The sequence below is a fragment of the Brassica oleracea genome, chromosome C2, assembly GCF_000695525.1.
Source record: "Brassica oleracea var. oleracea cultivar TO1000 chromosome C2, BOL, whole genome shotgun sequence".
NCBI classification, from domain to species: Eukaryota; Viridiplantae; Streptophyta; class Magnoliopsida; order Brassicales; family Brassicaceae; genus Brassica; species Brassica oleracea.
Window position 1 is genome coordinate 22,184,321 of NC_027749.1, and position 10,783 is coordinate 22,195,103.

Genomic DNA, 10,783 nt, shown 5'->3' on the forward strand with positions numbered 1-10,783 from the left:
GTACAAATCTCTTAAAACCGCTAGAAACCGCAACCATCCGCATCCGCAAACTCCCGCAGCCGCAACCGCAACCGCTGCGGTTGAACCAGTCAGGCCCTTAAACTATTGTATACGTCAAGAAGTTGATATTTATAATATCTATATATAATAGCAAACTATTTTTTATCTAACCAATGACGTCATCGTTTTATTATAGGAAAAAAAACTTAGAATCTAACTGTGAGATTTATGTCTGTGATATAATATAATCTAATGGTTAAGATTTTGTTTAGAAACAAAACTATGACGTCCTAGATTCAGCAGAGCAATCGACGTCTTCATCATAACTCCTCAAAGGCATCCCCTGAACAAATTATCTATCTTCCCTTAAAGGTTGTATCCTTTCACACTAAGATTTTCAGTGTAACCGTCATCATTTTCCCTTAGGAGTTGTAACTGTTCAGAAATCTATATAATGAAGAGATTGTATCGGGTTGCAGACTTGTTTTACGTTTTAAAAATCTGATCTGGATCGCTAAGAATTTGTAAATGAGGGATTGATAGGAGGACCAGACAATTACCTATAGACTATCACAGACTCAACAGCATCCTCAAGTGCACCATTCATCTGTGCCTGTGCGTGCGTTTAAGTGGTGAGGACTTGAAAAAGAAGTGGGAGGCTTCATCAGTAAGTTTCTAAAAACATTTATAATGGTATAAATTAATAAATTACAAATATAAATATATTAACTCTTCATTTGATAATGTACCTATGTAGTAGTGCATATTATATGCTTTTGAATTATGAATGGTCAAACACAATCATAGAACCCCAACAAATGTTTTTTTTTCAAATGTAACTCTTTATTAAAACTTATTTCACTAATGTTATTGAAAATTATGTATTTTTACTATAATTTTTTTTATAACTGCTTTTTTTACTTGAATTTTTTTTTTTTCCATATTAATTTAGAAAATGAAAAATATGAAACTTTCAAACTATTGTCGCTAATATATAGAACCATAGTAAATCATTATGTGATAATGAAAGATAAATAAAAACATTATTCAGAAGCATACTGTTCAAATTCAAAGGCCTTGAACAAAATAATCATATTTAGACAAAACAAAAGGTTGGTAATTAATTGTGAGGACATATAATGTTCTATTGTAGATTTAATGAATATTACCATTTAAATGAATCATTACAGCCCGAGATGCGTCATGCCAACGGTGTGGTCCTGAAAGTGAGACTATTAACCATATTACATTCGAATGTCAGCCTGCTCTTAAGTATTGGGCTCTGTCGGCAACTCCATCTTCTCCGAATTTATTTTCATCCTTGTATGTTAACTTAGACTTCCTTTTCCGTCAAGTCCTGAGCAACAACGTTCCGCAAAACCTTGCTATGTTCCCCTGTTTGCTTTGGTTTATATGGGAAGCTCGAAATGGGAAACTTATGGTGCATTCAAGTAGACGCCTCCTGGTCGGAAGAGAGTGACTGGAATGGACTGGTTTTTATCCTGCTTGAAGATGATAAGTTGGTTTGCTTGGGACTGGAGTTTTGCCCAAAAGGGCAGTCACCATTACATGCAGAAAAGGAGGAGTCTGATTGTCAGCAATAAGTGAACACCATTTGGAAGGATGAAGACTGGCTAGCCCTAGCGCCTGAGCTATATGGCATCAGAGTTATATCTTCTTCATTTCAAGTTATGTCTTTTGCTTTTATTTCTCGAGTTTAAAATAACCGTGCAGACTCCTTGGCGAAAGGAGCGTATCCATGTGGCCAAAGTTATACTTTTGTGAACGATCGGGTCCCAGATTGGCTAGTGTGAGATAACAAACTAACTCCCACATTGGAGAATTAGACAAGGAGAGTCTAATATATAAAGAGATGTCCAACTCTAATAGTATGAGGCCTTTTGGGATGGAAACCAAAAGTAAATCCATGCGGGCTTGCTTAAGGCCCAAAGTGGACAATATCATACTAATCGGACAATATAGAGTTGGACATGAGATTTCACAATCCCAACAATTGGTATCAGAGCCAGGTTGACGAGAAATCTGCAAGAAAACCAAAATACCCTTCGAGTAGGAACGTGACCCATCAAGTTAGGATTGGGAGGTGTATGTGTCAGAGATCAAGTCAAAAGATCGTCCCACATTGGAGAATTAGACAAGGAGAGTCTAATATATAAAGAGATGTCCTACTCTAATAGTATGAGGCATTTTGGGAAGGAAACCAAAAGTAAATCCATGCGGGCTTGCCTAAGTCCCAAAGTGGACAATATTGTACTAATCAGAGAATAAAGAGTTGGACAGGAGATTTCACAATCCCAACAATTGGTATCAGAGCGGTTGACAAAAAATCTGCAAGAATACCAAAATACCCTTCGAGTAGGAACGGGACCCATCGAGTTAGGATTGGGAGGTGTGTGTGGCAGAGATCAAGTCAAAAGATCCTGGAAGTCAGTTGTGGGACTCGAGATGAATGTGATCCTTAGTTTGAAGGGGAAAATGTGAGATAACAAACTAAGTCCCACATTGGAGAATTAGACAAAGAGAGCCTAATATATAAAGAGATGTCCAACTCTAATAGTACGAGACCTTTTGGAAAGGAAACCAAAAATAAAACCATGCGGGCTTGCATAAGGCCCAAAGTGGACAATATTGTACTAATCAGAGAATAAATAGTTGGACACGGGATTTCACAATCCCAACAGCTAGCTCTCGTAGCTTGCTTTAACGGCCCTTTTTCAAGTTAATGAAATTTCAGTTGGATGCCAAAAAAAAAAAATCCTTGCAATTGCTTTAACTATTTAAATGAATCATTGCAATTATTTAGATGTATGGTTGGTTAATTGATACAATATTTGGTTTCTATATAAAAAATTGTGGATATTGAAAAAATAACAACAATAAAAAATGAAATAAAGGAAGAAAAAGAGAAAAAGGTTTAATCTAAATGATCATAGAAAAATTTAGTAGTGCCGCATACAAACACTAGAAATTCTATTTGTATCTTTGTTTTGATAAAAGAGAAACTTTAGTTGTCTTATCATAAATTAGATTTTGTGTAAACTAATCCTTGACAAAAGTCAAAATTTATTAAAAAATTGTTTCATTCATAGTATTTTTAAATTGTTGCTGTTAAACTACCCCATTTTTGTCACATGCTTTAAAATTAATTAATTGGTAAGAGTAATTACAAGCAACTTTTTGTTTAAAAATTAAGTTTCCAACACCAAATATGATATTTTCTTTGTCATTTTGACAAGCGTTCAAATTATTTAAAACTACTACTTTATTTACTTACTTTCAAAACATTATATTATTCAATTGGTATATTATTTTAAGTGAACAATTTTGTTAAAAACATGTTTTTGATGGTTTAAGTCAAGCAAGGCGGGTGGAAGAATATTTATTAGAGAAAAAAACTATATAAAAATGTATACTTCATCCAATTCAAGCAAATGCCTGAAAAGTTGAGAAGAAGGATTTAAATTTGTTGGTTGATAAAACATACTCTGAATCAAATCTTTCGCGAGAAACATTAGGAAACTGCGCAACAAGTCAAAAGATGGCCCCAAATAGCATATATTATTTAAGAGGATTATGTTTTGTGCCGAGCCAGGATTTGGTTTCTGGTTTGATGGTTGAATTGCTAAAAATACTGATTATAGGTAGAAGAATAGAAATCAAATTCATTTTGTCACTGTAGATGGATTTGCCGAGGGTGCCTTTTGGATATGCAGGAGTCAAGACTTGAAGCAGAGTTCTCTATAAAATACTCGTTTAGACGAGGGCTCCCAAACTCTAAAAAGGAAAATTTGAAAATAAACTTCTTGATAACATCAGTCTCATAAATATTCGTAGTTGTCTGTAAACAGTTACTTTTCATAGCTTGCGGTGAATCTATTCCCTCCGCTTCATCCAGTTGGCCAAGATAGATAAATATCATATTTATAAAATACGATTATAGATTACGGTAATAGAAAAAAGTAAAATATTTCGTGTCGAGAGAGCTAACTCGCAGATTAAGGAATCCGCAAAGACTAAAAAAAAGGCTGATATTCCTAATATTGAACACAAGCTTCTTGTCTCGGCCCGTTTTTGCTATTGTCTCAACCCGATATTCTGAATAAAAATGTATATCTATTTTATATAATTTCAACAGTCAATCTGTGATTAATTTGGTACATATATTTTACATCATTTATTATGTTATTTTTTGTTATTTTAAACTAATATATTCAGTACTTGAATGATTTTTTTTTTAAAAGTATTAAAATATTATAATTATTAAATATATACATTCTATGAATATTAAATGATTTAGTTTTTAGTAAAGAATTTAATTGCCTGCGCGAATGCGCGGATTTGTTTTCTAGTGTTTATAATATAGATTCCACTTTCCAAGCAATATTTTATATTCGCTAAATGATTGTTTGTCTTTCTATTATGGGTCAACTTTACTAATAAAGTGGGCATGTGCTTCACCAGCTAATAACTTAACTAATAACGTTTACCCAAAAAATGGGCATGTGCATCAGGGGCTGAGATTTTAGAGTTCTAGACGATTTTTAACAGGGGCTGAGATTTTAGAGTTCTAGACGATTTTTAAAAAAAAATCAATAATTTGTGAGTTTAATTTTTTTTAACACAAATTTGAAGATCTATGTATAATTTCTTTAAAAAAAATGAGGGGCTTAAACTAGGGTGAGAATTGAAAAGAAAATTAATGTTTCTTTCCATTAAAGATGAACAATGAAAACATAGAACACACGGATACAGTTTTATTACTAGTGTGCAAGTTCAAACTCTTATCCTCTAAATTTTGTAGTCTTTAATGAAGTCTCTGTCTTGGACTTTGACGAAGTCTCTGTCTTGTCAGCTTTCACGAACTCAACGAGGAATGGCAGATTGGCTGGAGCCAAACGGTTATAGCCATATCTGTCCACAACCGTCCCAAATTCGTAGCAGCTCTTATCGTTACGACAATACGCAAACTTGTAACGGCGAAGAAAATCTCCAGCTTTCTTGTCTGGAAGAAACTCTTGGACGAATCTTTTCCAGTTTCTGGCTTAGGACCAGCTGCTATGAACAGCAATCCTTTACCATGAGTCTCAGTGAGCCAACAATAGGAGGACTGACCGCAGATCGTAGATGGGACGTTCATCTCGATGTTCAGGTTCTCTGATTCGGGAACGAACTCAGCCCATGACCCCCAGTTTGAGGATTTTAGGGCAAGGCCCTTGTTCTTCGTTGATAATTCCGGTCCGATATAAAGGGGACATTGGTTGCCACCTCCGGAAGCGAGAGTCAGGCTACCGTCATTGTCGGGGAGACGGGGACAGCATAGTAGCTGCCGTCGGATATGAGATCACCATCAGCGTCAACAACTGGTTCGCTCGCGTTTGCTGTGGTGGCCAAAACAGCGGTTGAGGCAAGAAGGAAGTAAAACATAGGATTCATCTTCTTCTTTTTTTTGAGTTTATGTGGTTGGCTAGAATTGTTTGGACTAATTCTTGGGTTCACTTCCCTAGAGTGGATCAATATGATTTTGTTATTTCATATTCGATATATTTAAAAAAAACAAAATATTGTCAAATTATATTTTCAAAATTAAAAAGTAAAAAAAAATTAAAAAAAAATAGTAATAATTACAAAAAAATGTTTTTAACGTCGTCAGTAAAACACTAAACCCTAAATCCTAATCCCTAAACCCTAAATCCCTGGGTAAACCCTAAACCCTTGGATAAATCTTAAACTTTAAATCAAAATCACTAAACACTCAAGGGTTTAGGGTTTAGGATTTAGGGTTTTAGTATTTAGTGTTTTTATTTGGAGTTTAGGATTTATCCAAATTTATGGTTTACCCAAGAGTTTAGAGTTTAAGATTTAGGGTTTAATGTTTTGCTGGAGATTTTAAAAATATTTTTTTTTTAATTCTTTTTTTTTATTTTAAAAACATAATATAACTTGACAATATATATATTTTTTTAAAAAGATGTCGAATTGAAATAATGAAATCCTATTAGTTAGTGAACCTAGATCTTAGACATTAGGGGGTGAACCCAAAAATAACTCAATTGTTTGTCACTGGATGAAGTAAATGTGAGTTCCGGTGATTGGTATTTATCCGTGTATACATTGCATATACAGCTTTGCATAACGTTATGCTTAGGTTTTGAATTTATTAGATTTAAAATTAAACAAGTACATTGAGTTTTGAGAAGATCATTGTCTATCTTGTTTTACTCCACTTTCCTTCCACGCTTCTTCATTTTTATTTTATTTTATTTTGTCTACGAACAATTCTTTAAGAGAAATTAGACCGTATGACATGAAATTAGACCGTATGACACTGAATAACCAATTTCCCTAACATATCTGTCTATACACGCCATTATATTTATATAATAATATTGTATTAGGCCTCTTTTTCACTGGCGCAACCTGCAAAGAAACAAAAATTTAATTAATAATTATTGTGAAACATTAAATGTGGCTCTTTGCTGTTTACTCACATCCACAAAATAAGTTTTTATTACTAATATTTAGAGAAGCGAATAAATTTTTCAAAAACAGATTTGAGCAACGAAGACGTTACGGACTACAGACTACGTTTCCGAAAAGTTATGTGGAGGAGGAGACCGGTTTAGGAGGCTTTGTCGGTAACAGAAAGGAGAAGTTTCTCATATTTCAAAAGCGACAGTAGCGAAGACACCGGAACATGTATGTATCTGAATTTACAGGAAATCACTGTTATATGTAGGAGAAGATGAACAGTTATGTATATTTTTCATATTTTGTTATGCGTTCTTTTCCATTTCAGTTTTTGTTACTATATTATTTTATCATGTTCCATTCCATTTGATGGTTAATAAAAGTGCTCTATTTTGTTTAGAAATATAGTTTGTAATTATTTTAAATTCTAACTATATTTACATGTCTTTAATCTGTAAAAATTATATTGTGATCAATATAGTATAGTTTAATATTACATAATATAATTTAATATTACATAATATTATGTACTTTTAGATTTTGATAGTTGGGTTTAGAGTTCATATTTGGGTTAGAGTTTAGTAATTAGAGATTATGGTTTAGTATTTAGAAGATGAAAGTGTATGATTGGGGTCAAAATTACTTCTTACATGCAATCACATACATTTCATAGTTTCACCAATATGTACTATGTTATTTATTTTGTTACATTCTATTTGAGTTTAGAGTTTATATCTGAGTTTAAGGCTTATATTTGGGTTTAGGATTTACTTTTAGAGTTTAGGGTTTAATATTTAGGGGTTGTGGTGGGATTAGGGATAACTAGAGTTGTGATATGTTTATTATTTAAAGGTTGTAGGTGAGATTATAATCTTATATTATTTAGGTGATATGGAATATAATACTCTATGCATATGTATGTGGTTATAAATGTATACGTGAATGACTCCACCAAGAAAAAGACGTCATCTACTTTCTTACTTGTAACTGAAAACTTTTTAAGCTATAAGGCATAACCGGATAAAATAGAATACAAATATCTGATATTTAATTATGTCAAAATCAATGTTACTCATCTAATTTATCTCTCAAATATGACTATTGCACAAATAAGCCCATTCTTTAACTTGTTTGTTTATTTTTTTTCTTATGTGGAGATAGAGTTTTAACAAATAAAATTAAATTTGTTCGTAGTTGCCACACATGTTTTCGCTTATTCTTTATTTCATATATGATATAGATTGATAAACAAAGAAGACATGGAACACATGGATAGAGTTTTATTATTTGTCATAAGTCATAACTCTATTATCTGCTTAATTTTGTAGTCTTTAATTTCTCTCACATAATTGTCTTGGACGAAGTCTCTGTCTCATCAGCTTTCACGAACGTTATCGGGAATGGCACAGTAGGGGAGGAAAAACTATTAGTAAATTTTGATTCGATTCGTCATCGATTAGGACAGAAAAATCTGAATATATGTAACTCTATGAAGCAAAACAAATACTAATATGTAATATCCGTAAGAAACGAAGAATATTTTAGGAACGAATATCCGATTTAATCAATTTATACATATATATACATATATTTAAAGAGGATTATTTAGGGCGTGTATACACAGAAAATGTCAATATTAGCTAAGTACCCTGCCGCTCCTTTCGACACTATTGATTTTTTGATAATTCGATAGTACCCTTATATAGTACGTACAGAACTTCTCTCTCCGGCATTTTCTTCAAATTCTTTGTATTTTTTTCTTGATCTTGAATAAGACTGCATCCACCACAACACTCCTCATTTGCCCTCCCTTTTTTCCATCCTCATTTCATTTCATGTAAGCTCTCAATGAAAATCACAGGAAGAAGCAACAAACATGCCTACATGCCTTTGTCGCGAACAGATCGTCGAGGCTAACCGCTAGATGGAGCGGTGTCTCGCGTGAGGGAACGTCGTGGCGTTTAAGGACGGCGGAGATCTGATCGGCGACTCGTTTTTGGCTCAGTGAGTTAGATTCGGTGTGAGTCTGCTCTGGATCTTCGAGCTTTGGGACAGAAGAGAGAAGACGAGAGAGTGAAGTGTGATCTCCCAAGACGGCGTAGTGAACGGTACCGTGGGCGTAAACCTCTGGTTTGATAGAAGGAAACTTGGCCGTTGCAGACGCCAAAGAAAGACGATCTCCGGTGAGCGTCACTGAAAACTGTAAGGAGAAATGAAAAAAAACTAACTCTTCAGAAAGTGAACGTTTCTACTTCATCTTCTTCAATGGAAGCTGAAACGGATGTTGGTGGAGAGTAATTTAATTAGTTTGAGGAGAAACTATCAACATTGATAAAAGATGGAATTAGTCTTTGAGCCTGAAAAGTTTTTACAATCTCCGTAATTATCAAAAAAATAAAATAATATATATAACCAGCATAGCTGGCCCAGATGGTCTTGAGGGGAAATAAAAATCCCCAATACGGAACACGCGGATTCGATGTGCTGGCCAGGCAATTGGGGTATCTAATTCTCCATAGTACCAAATGGTCCGCCTCGCACCGAGGGGTTGGCCCCTGGAGGTGGAAGTCCCTCCAGGTTAATCAAAAAAAAAAAAAAAAAAAAAAAACATCACTTAACCAAAAAAGATGAAAAGAAATAGTGAGAGAGTATTTTTTCAGCGATGAAAAAATTGATAAAAATGAAAATGAAGATTTGACTTTCTCTTTACCGTGTTAAAGGAAGAAGGACAAAATAGTCAATTTAAGTTGATTTTGGTAGATAAACTTTTATTTTTCAGCATGTTAGGGTAGTTTCTTACTTTTGTCTTTTTCATGTGTATTCAGCTAATTGACTCCATTTAAATATATGATTAACTTTTTAAAATTTTTAGGAACTAAAATAAATATTTATTTACATAAAACTGAAAACAAACACTCGCGCAGGTAGGGATCTAGTAGTTAGTTTAAAAGGAAAAGACAATGCTATATATTCCAAAAGGATTTAGAGATTTTGTTTAAAAGTGTCGTCCTTATAAGTAATTTATGCTAGGTAATGAGTAATGAAGTTTAGGGGGAATGATGTAAGATTTAGATTTAATTGCACGATTTACAAATAGATATAATAAAATAGTATTATTCAAAAAAAATTAAGAGGATAAGAGTTACAAATAAATAGGGTTTTTAGTTCTCTCTCTAGTATGACTACAAAATTAAGAGGATAAGAGTTATAAGTTACAGCTAATAATAAAAGAATTCAGAGGATAAGAGTTATAAATGTTATAAACGAAGTGGTGACCGATCCATATCAGACTCAAACCGTCCGGCCCATCGCTATCCATCCGGTCCATTCGTTAATGACTTAGGCGAATGAGAGTTTACATTTATCTATACTTGATGTTTATCATTTCCATATGTATTTAGGATAAGTATTATTTCCTATTCCTATTAGGAATATGATTTCCTTTTCTTTTATGACGGTCTAAATAAGACGGTCTAATACTTGTATAAATATAAACCTCTGGTAATGAGTAATAATAAGTTTACACAGCATCTCTTTTATAACACGTTATCATCACGATAGCCTCTAACCCTAAGCCCCCACGAAATTTCTTAAACTCAGTTGAATATCACAAAACCCTAATTCCAGCGGAACTTCAAAGAGATCGTTCTCCTAAACCGTGAGGATCCAGACGACGAGCAATATATCAAATTGAAGCTCTCGCCGAGATGAATCAGACGCTTCAAACCGCTTGTCTATCCGATCACTGACGCGCCGTCACGCTCTGCTACAGTACGCATCGCTGATTTGCTTTGGAACCCTAATCGTTTTCCTAACCCAAATCCGAGCTCTCTCTTTCTTGAAGTTAGCTCTTTCTAGACGTGATCAAGTAAACCAGATGTTCTCCTTCTTCCCTGTTCGTGATCCGACCAAGCAAGCAGCCTGTCCGCGACCCGACTCGAAGAACGATCAGCTCGCGGCCTCCTTCTCTCTTTGGTGGTCCAAATCTACACTCCGTAAGTTTCTAAAGGTAAAACTCGAAACTTAAAAGAACCTACACTGAATTTGGTTGATTGATAAAGATCTGAACCATTAAAATTTGAAGAACACTAATCTAGGATAATAGAAACCCTAACATATGGAACTAAGTTTTGGTTAGATTGTTTTCCTGTTAAGTTGATAGATCAATGGCTGTTAGGGTTGCTAGAACATTGATTGATGAGTAAGGGCATTGAAACCCTAAATCTAAATTATATGATCCGTTTCCTTTATGATGTTTTGAAAATCTGAAATATCAAAAACCTAAATTGATCCG

At 33.9% G+C, this 10,783-nt stretch overlaps 2 pseudogenes; both read right to left on the reverse strand.

Annotated features, from left to right (window-relative positions):
• Positions 1 to 4,802: 4,802 nt before the first annotated feature.
• Positions 4,803 to 5,472, reverse strand: LOC106326520 (annotated as a pseudogene).
• Positions 5,473 to 8,344: 2,872 nt separating this feature from the next.
• LOC106323708 overlaps positions 8,345 to 10,783 on the reverse strand; it is a 7,092-nt pseudogene continuing 4,653 nt past the window's right edge.